We start from the raw sequence: 9,322 nt of genomic DNA on the forward strand, positions 1-9,322 counted from the left end.
ACCACTGGGGAGAGGAGAACCTATTCAGTAAATGGTGCTGGGAAAACTGGCTGATCACATGCAGAAGATTCAAATAAGACCCCTATCTATCCCCATACACAAAAATTAACTCTAAATGGATCAGAGACCTAAATGTAAAACCTCAAATCATAAGAACCTTAGAAAGTGCAGGACACACCCTTATGGAAATTGGAACTGGCATCCAATTCCTGAACAAAACCTGAAACACACGGGCCACAAGAGAGAAGATAGACAAATGGGACCTCATTAAACTGACAAGCTTCTGCAAAGCCAGAGAAGCCATAAAGAGAGCAGGGAGACAGCCGACAGACTGGGAAAAAGTATTTGCCAACTCCATGTCTGACAAAGGCCTAACATCTTGGATCTACAAGGAACTCAAACATGCTGAAAAGAAAAAAAAAAACAACTCCATTACAAAGTGGGCAAAAGATACAAACAGACATTTCTTTTGTTTTAAACCACCCGATTTATGGTAAATTTTGTGGCAGCTGTAGGAAACTTAATATATTTTCTTGTTTCGTATCTTCTCTTTTCCTCTAAGTTCTTGATTATATCTCAAAGTATTCTTCTGATTCATGTATTCTATTTCTTTTAGTTTCCCTTTTTTTCTCCCCTTCCTCACTTTCTTTCTTTTTTTCTGACTTTGTTGGTGATTTTCATCAAAATACTTGTGATCGGCCGGGCTCAGTGGCTCAGCCTGTAATTCCGCGCCTCGGGAGGCTAAGGTGAGTGGACTGCCTGAGCCCGTGGGTTAGAGACCTGCCTGGGCAGCTTGGTGAGACCTCATCTCTACAATTAAAAAAAAAAAATTAGCCGGGTGTGGTAGCACGCGCTTGTAGTTCCAGCTACTTGGAAGGCTGAGGCGGAAGGATTGCTGGAGCCAAGCAGGTTGAGGCTGCGGTGGCCGGGAGCGGCCACTGCACTCCAGTCTGGACGACAGAGCGAGACTCCAACTCAAAAAAAAAAAAAAAATTACTTGTGATCCTCGGCTGGCTGTGAAAGTTTAGGAGTGAGGCACTAAAATTTAGTGCATATTATAAATTTAGTGGAAATTCTGTGTATAGGTGAGATGTGTTAATTGGTGGATCCTCTGTAGGGCAATTAAGCAGTGACTCAGCATTTTCACTGGTGAGAATGAAGAGTGCCTAATGTCAGTCTATTTGTGTGTCTTTTTATGGTACCATTCAGCTTATTTCAAGAAGTGTCCTCTAATCCCCTGCCTTTTAATCATAAATCAGGGTGCTGTCTTCTTTAAACAGGGCAGGAAAAAGGTATTGAGTATACATTTATCAGTAGACATATTATCACTCAATTCTCTTACTTTCTCTTATGTCCCAGTGTCCCCTACACCAAACTGTAACTGTATCCCCAAGTTTGGAGATACTCAGATTCAATTTTCCAAAAGGGAAGGCCAAGGCTCTGACAGGGTGTAGCAGGGAGGGGCAGCCTGATTGCCTGGCTATTCAGGGTGTTTGGAAAACAGGGACTCCAACTATTCTCTTACACCTTGTGATACAACTATTCAACCAATTACCTTGCATGCAGTCTTACACATTATAATGGTTAATTTTGTGTGTCAGCTTGACTGGGATAAGGGATGCCTAAGTTAGCTGGTAAAAAATGATTTTGGAGTGCGTCTCCAGAAGAGATTAGCATTTGAATCAGTCAACCGAGTAAAGAAGATTGCCCTCACCAATGTGGGTGGGTATCATCCAATCTGTTGAGGGCCTGAGTAGTACAAGGAAGGATGAATTTACTATCTCTGCTTGAGCTGAGACATTCAACTTCTCTGGCCCTTGGACATCGGCACTCCTAGATCTCCATCTTGCAGACGGCATATCATGGGACTCCCCTGTCTTCATAACTTTCATGTGCTAATTCTCATAACACATCTCCTCTTATATCTAGCTATCTGTCCTATTGGTTATGCTTCTCTGGAGAACCCTGAAATATACCTCATGTGTTTTATGCAAAATTTCACATCCAGAAGTTCTGAGCTTTTCAAAATGTGTTCAGGACAAATTTGGTCTGCTTTTAATTGGACCGTTTAATCGGATGATACCCAAGTTGGGCTTCCTAGTTGGGCTTTTTCCACTCTCCTAGGCCAATCACCATTCTTTCATCTGCCTCTAAATGTCTGTTAAAATGTTTGTCTCCTGTTATTTTGGTCTTTGTTGCTTGAATCTTTTAAAATATATTCTTTTGCTGTTATTTTTATTAGGTGGAATAGAAACTAAATACATATGGTCAGTCAACCATGGTAAATCAAAAGTGCCCTTCTTGGTAAGAGAAAACTTTTGGAAGTGATGGATAAGTTTATAGCATTGATAGCGATGATGGTTTGATGGTTTATATTCTTATCTCCAAGCACATCAAATTGTGTATGTTAAATATCTGCAGCTTTTTGTATGTCAATTATACATCAATAAAGTGGTTAAAAAATGCTATAACCTCCTAAGAAGCAAATAAAAGTGACGGCAAAGAGCAAAAAGTGAAGGTAAAAAAAAAAATCAATGAACCAAATAAAGGGTTGCTTCCAATGTTTAAATCATAGCTCACTTCTTAAAACAAAACAAAAAGCAAGTCAAACAAAGGACAAATGGGGTCCTATTTGACCTTTGGGTGTTTTGATGTCTGCCAAAGACTTACCATGGAAGCAAAAATAGAGACAAAGGTTATAAAGCCAGCATAGTTGTAAAAACTAGAGCTGCTAATGGAATCAGGAGAAAATTGAAAGGAGAGCGTCACTCTGCAAGGTGATGGCAGATGACACCTCTGTGTCCAGGACCCAACATCAGCAGACTTAGGACTGAAACTTCCAGAGGAAGCAAAGAAGTTATGAGCCCAGAACTGCTGGATCAAGGAGGTTGCTTGGCAGGATGTTTTATGGGGTTGTATTAGTTGTATACTTCAGTGTTGCAAATTACCCCAAAATTTATTGGCTTAAAACCACAAACAATTATTATCTCACAGAGTCTGTGGGTCAGGAATTCGGAAGCAATTTAGTGGAGTGGCTCTGGCTCATGGTCCCTTATGAGGTTGCAGACCAGAAGTCAGTTGGGAATGGAGTCATCTGAAGGCTTTCCCAGGGCTGGAAGATCCGCTTTTAAGTTCACTCATGTGGTTGTTAGCATGGAGAATCTATTCCCTGTGGCTGTTGGCTGGAGGCCTCAGTTCCTCATCAAAGAGCCTTTCTCCATGGCATGACAGTACTTTCCACAGAGTCAGTGATCTAAGAGAACAAGTGGGAAGCTACCATGCCTTCTATGACCTAGTCTCCAAAGTTGAAAACTGTCACTTCTACTTTAGAGTTAACCCTTGAACAAGGAAGGGATGAGAGGTGCCAACGCCTGCCCTGTGCAGTCAAAAACTCTAGTATAATTTTTGGCTTACAAAAACTTAACTACTAATAACCTACTGTTGACAGGAAAGTGTACCAATAAGGAAAATAGCTGATTAGCATATTTTGTATGCTATATACAGTATAAACTGTATTTTTTTTTTTTTTTTTGAGTTGGAGTCTCACTCTTGTCACCCAGGCTGGAGTGCAGTGGCATGCTCACAGCCTGCTGAGCTCATGGCCTACTCGGTTTAGGCAATCCCTCCATCTCAGCCTTCCAAGTAGCTGGAACTATAGACGCACGTCACCATGCCCAGCTAGTTTTTGTGATTTATTGTAGAGACGAGGTCTCACCAAGTTGCCCAGGCTGGTCTCAAACCAAGTTGCCCAGGCTGGTCTCAAACCCCCGGACTCAGGCAATCCTCTCGCCTCAGCCTCCCAAAATACTGGGATTACAGGCTAAGCCACCGTGTCCAGCCCTATGTTCTTACAATAAAGTAAGTTAGAGTAACAAAAATGTCATTAAGAAAATAGTAAGAAAGAGAAAATATATTTATTATTCATTAAGTGAAAGTGGATCATCACAAAAGTCTTCATCCTTATTGTCTTCATATAGGCTGAGGAGGAGGAGGAGGAGAAGAAGAGTTGTTCTTATTGTCTAAGATTTAACAGAGGAGGATGAAATCTGCATATGAGTGGACCTGTATAGTTCAAACTCATGTTGCTCAAGCATCAATTGTATTTTGTTCTTAAGAAATGAGTCATAAAGTTCAGATTGCCCAAAGGGAAGGGAATTAGGCTCCACCTTTGAAGACAGAAATATGAAGGAATTAGTGAACCTTTAAAATTACACATGGGCCTTTTTGGGTTCCTCAGCATTTGGATCTTTTTGTTTTATTTTGTTTTGATCTCTTCTCTTTCTCTCACTTGCCTTAGCTCTCTGGTACATGTGGGTTTCATGCTTAGAAGTCACCATTAATTTGAGGAGATAGGAAACAAATTTATATTAAACATATTTTCTTATTGAGTTCTTACAGCGATTCCTTCAAAATTCAGATAGGTCGGCATTGTTCTCAGTTACATTTATTCATTTCATTCAACTAATATTTATTGAATGAATATTATATTTCCGGAGTAAGTCATCAAAGGCACTACAGCTCAGTTCATTTATTCATTCAACAAATATTTATCTAGTGCCTATGCTATTTCTGGCTCTTGCTGGGTGCCAGAGTACACTGTTGAACAAGACACGATATCTGATCTCATCTCCCTTGTGTTCACAGGGTTTAACATTTTTGTGGGAGGTATCTGAAAGGGAGTCAAGATATGTGTCCAGGGGCCACACAGGGATAAGGCCTAGGCTGCTCTCATCAAATGAGGGGTATCGGGGCAGGATAGAGAAATGGTTTCTTCTGGGCTGTCCAGCATTACTCCCTGCCAAGGAAAGGAGGTAGGAAAAGAAGGAGAATACTCAATCAGGGAAGAAACCTTACATTTTTTCCAGCACCCACTGGGCTGAAGCTCTCATTGGTAGAGGGATAAGATCCCCAACTCCACTGTCTTCAACCCAAGAAGCCAGCCATAGGAGTGTTCTAGGCAGGAAATGGATCAGGTTCCTGAGGACGAGCATGTTTTTCAACCTTCCTCACAGCATCTCTGCTGACAGCTGTCCCCTCTGCCTCCCATAAGATGTGGAATGGCCTTTCCTGGTCAATGCATCTAAGGACTGAGGGTCTTATGACCTTGGGTCTCAGACAGAGCCAAAGTTGGTCCAACTGGTAACATGCAGCGACTATCATGGGGAAGCTAACAGCAAGTTCGAAAACAAAACTTGGCTTGTATTGGGGCAGAGCAGAAGACTCGAGCAGAAGGGAGCAATCCTGAAAGCCAGAGGTGAAAGGGAGGAAGGAACAGTTGCGTTTCCAGATGGGGAGGGCTGATTCCAGGGCCGCCAGAGCCTGGGTGGCTGTCGGGAGCTTTTCTGCTCTGTTGCGGTTGTAATTACAGCATCTGAAAGCTTGCGTGACATTGCTCATTTTAGAGAAAATGGGACACTGATATCTGTAAGAACACTCAGGCTTAGGTTGCTGATTAATGCTTCCACGTATCACAGAATCAAACCCAGAAACGGTGTAGGCATTAGGAAATATTATTATTAGAAGAATGTCCGTAATGATGGAAATGAAAAATGTAAATGCCAACTCTTTAGAGAGGTTTAAAGAGATTAATTGGAATAATAAAACAACTGGAAGTCAAATTGGTTATGGAATTGTGCTTTGAAATGATGAATTCTATTTGAAGTCTGTTTTCCTTTGGCACATGCTTTTTTGACTAAAATGTAAAAATAAATTAGTAAAGTGAGTTTTTCAAATTCATGAAGGACTATACAATATGGTATATGCTGACTAAGTATTTCTCGTTTGTTGTAGGGAAAAAAATTTAAAAAGGAAAGAAAGCTATAATAGGAAGAGTACACACACACACACACACACACACACACACACACACACACAGAGGAACTTGTGGGTAGAAAGTGAGATGCAGAAATTGGTAATCAAAGCTCATTTAGGAAAGGACTCCTACAGAGGAACTAGAAATGTTTTGCTTGAAAACAAGAACAATGGAATGGGTTTAAGACCCCACCTAAAAATAGTAGAAACAGGAATAGGGTTAAGAGATAAAAAATGAAATGATAAGAGTTGGAGATAAGAAGTGAACAATGCCTAGATCTGGAGTAAATAATACAGAGGTTTATTTGTTTGTTTTGACTAAGAGAATAATTCACATGAGAAATTAATCATTATTCCTAGGGATAATAGTCTGGAAATTTTGATATGTGTTGTATCACATAGATGCAGGCTAACATCAAGTTACCTGAAAGTGTATTGTTTTTTATTTGAGTTGGAGTCTCACTCTGTCGCCCAGACTGGAGTGCAGTGGCATGTTCCTGGTCACCACAGTTTCGACCTGCTGGGCTCCGGCGATCCTTCCGCCTCAGCCTTCCAAGTAGCTGGAACTACCACACCCGACTGATTTTTTTCCCCTCATCTCTACAATAAATCTTTAAAAAGTGCATTGTTAAGATTGTAGTTTTATAGCTTGTAAATTTTGCTTCTGAGAGGGTTGGAAGGAATATGAACTTTGAAGTCCAACAGAGCTGGGTTTGACCTCTGTGACTTTGTGCATGCTTTATTTTGCTGCGCCCCTAGTTCCTCTGTGTAAAAGAGAATAATAGTGCTAACTTTTCAGGATTGCCATGATTAATGAGGCCATGCATGTACAGCATCTTGGCACATATTACATACCTGCTAGTATCTCTTTTTATCCTTTCCTTTAAGGGGAAAAATACTTAAAGAAGGGAATTTACGATGTGATATGTTGCCACCACCTAAGCTACCCGGTTGTATCCTCAGGTCTCACCTCTAAGGTTTGTGCTTAGAGCATGGATTTGAAAGATCAGAACTCATTTTACTAGATTGTCCACAGACTAAGAAAAACTTCACATGGAATTTTGCAAAGTGTTTTATATTTCATGTTGAAGGTATTAAAGATAAATTATTAGAGCAATTAAGCTAAAAGAGAGGCATCCATCTATAATCCTTAGATAGTATATATGTAACTGACCAAGTCATTAAACATATTTTATAAAACATTTGCCAGCCCTTACTAACTTAGGAGATTCACACAACTTCTTTGACTCTCTGTTTCCTCAATTTAAAATGAGGATAATCACAGTACCCCCTACATAGGGTTACTATGAGGACTGAATGAGATGATGTGTATAAAAGTGCTTACTAACGTGCCTGGCACAGAGTGTGCAATCAACCAATCCCAGATAAAAGTCAAGCAATTGAACAAGCAAACAAATGAAATTCCTGTCCTTCTCAAAGTACCTGAAGCTCCTAGCACTTTGGGACTATTGGCTCTCAGCCCTGGCGGTATAATTAATCACAGTACAGTGAACTCTCGATTATCTGCACTAGTGAGGGGCAGAGGCATGGATAATACAAAACAAGGGGCAATCTAAAAATCATTTATATAGTTGGCTTTGGAGTGAAGTCAGAGAAAGAAACACACACGCATGCGCGCGCGCGCACACACACACACACACACACACACACACACTCATTTTCTTTCCTAGCGAAGGCTTCCCAACTGGGTCTCTCCTGGAGCCTCTGGTGGCTTTCTAGGGGTAAGAAGTGGGAGAATACAGCACTTGGCACTTAACAAAAAAGACACAGGATATACAAAGTACTTAAAAATTTTTAAAACTATATAACAATACAAAAAGATTATCATTGTTATTAACACTAGCTTACTTGCAGATTTTTGATAGGTAACTGAAGGCATAAATCAGAATACAGGAGGCAGGTTGTTTTCATCCACAACTCCCTTGTAACCAACCAAATACTTGTCTGCTGTTCCACACCACCCAGCCAAAAGAGTTTTGAGCAGATTGAGGTTAGAATATGCTTTATTTTTAAATTCCTCTAAAGTATTTAACTAGCACAGTGCTTAGCGCATAATGGGAGGTCACAAAGCGTTTAAAGTATGAATTACTGTCTTTTAGAAAGATGTCTGTTTGGGGTGAGTGTTTCACTTTGACTTGGGATAGAATTCCTCACCAGGTCAGGGGGCTCTCAAAGTGCCTGAGAAGCTTCATTTCAACTGAAATGGTTTTAGGCTTTTACCTAAACCCATTGCCCACTTCTGGAGAGGTCACCCTAATTCTCTTGTTGAAATACTTGACACTGATAGTGAAGGTGGCGAGAGTTGGAGACAAAGAAGGTACAGAGAAAGATACAGCAGTCTCACAACTCTTAGGTTAAGGGTTTTCAGAATCTCCCAGACTAAATCTTTACGCCTCATTGAAACTTCATTCATTTCACCATAGTTTGTTTAGCACGTCTTACAGGTCACGTTTTGTGCCAAGTACAAGGAAAACAGGTATTCTGACACTGTGTTTTAACTGTTGATATGCCTATTTCATCTCCTAGACTCAGCTCTTTTGTGTTCCTAGAACTCAGCACAGCACCGAGCTGTGAACTCGGTACTGGATGGATGAAAGGATGGAAAGATGTGTGGAAGTGTGAGACAATGCCATTTTATCCAGGGGAAGGCATTCCAAAAAGAAGGAGTAGTCTGTGTAAATGCATGGCATGTTCAAGTACAATCTGAAGAGAGTATCTTCGTGGAGGAGGAGGAGGAGGAAGAGGAGAGGGCGGGAAGATGGGCAGGAACCTGAGAGCCTTTCATGCCCTCATTCTTATCGCCACGGCATGGAGGATTAGTTTAAGGCCGATAGTTGAATATTTCCTTGGGTCTCTCCAAATCGTAAGTGACAATTCCTCCCGAGAACAATCCTTCATGTCTTTCCTCTGCTCTACAGAACCCAAACAGGTCAGGGCCCAAGTGGGCACACAGGCAAGTCTGTCTGTCTGCACTCCTGATTCTTACCAGGGGAAGTTCACCTGTATCTTGCACCGGGTTCTTTACTCCCGATTTATGGAGTATGGACGTAGAGTAGTATGCCTTTTGTCTGTGTCTTTCTCTCCCTCGCCCATCCATTTATGGTGAAGAAAGTCACCACGATCACTTATTTATTTATTTATTTTAGCATTTTAAAAAAGAAGACAGATAACAGAAGGGGGGGGGGTCTCCTAAAACATGACTCGCACCAGCTGGTGCTCCCGGCAAGGGGTGCGGCTGCTTGATTTTCTCCTCTCTCCTTGTTTTTTTAAAATTTTATTCTGCCTCTCTCCGATGAAATAAAGACGTCGAGGCTCTCCCATCAAGACCCCACCGCTGATGCCAGGGAGCTAGACTTCTCATCCGGAGAAGCCATCTTCCGTGGCAGCAGCCCGGGGTGGGGAGGACAGGACGCGGGCAGGGAAGAGGTTGCCCCCTTCTGTTCATCTGAGACCCTGGGGTCACCAGGCCCCCTTCATCCCCCCCCCCCCA

This window comes from Carlito syrichta, unplaced genomic scaffold, assembly GCF_000164805.1.
Source record: "Carlito syrichta isolate Samal-C Ts95f unplaced genomic scaffold, Tarsius_syrichta-2.0.1 Scaffold315821, whole genome shotgun sequence".
Classification (NCBI taxonomy): domain Eukaryota; kingdom Metazoa; phylum Chordata; class Mammalia; order Primates; family Tarsiidae; genus Carlito; species Carlito syrichta.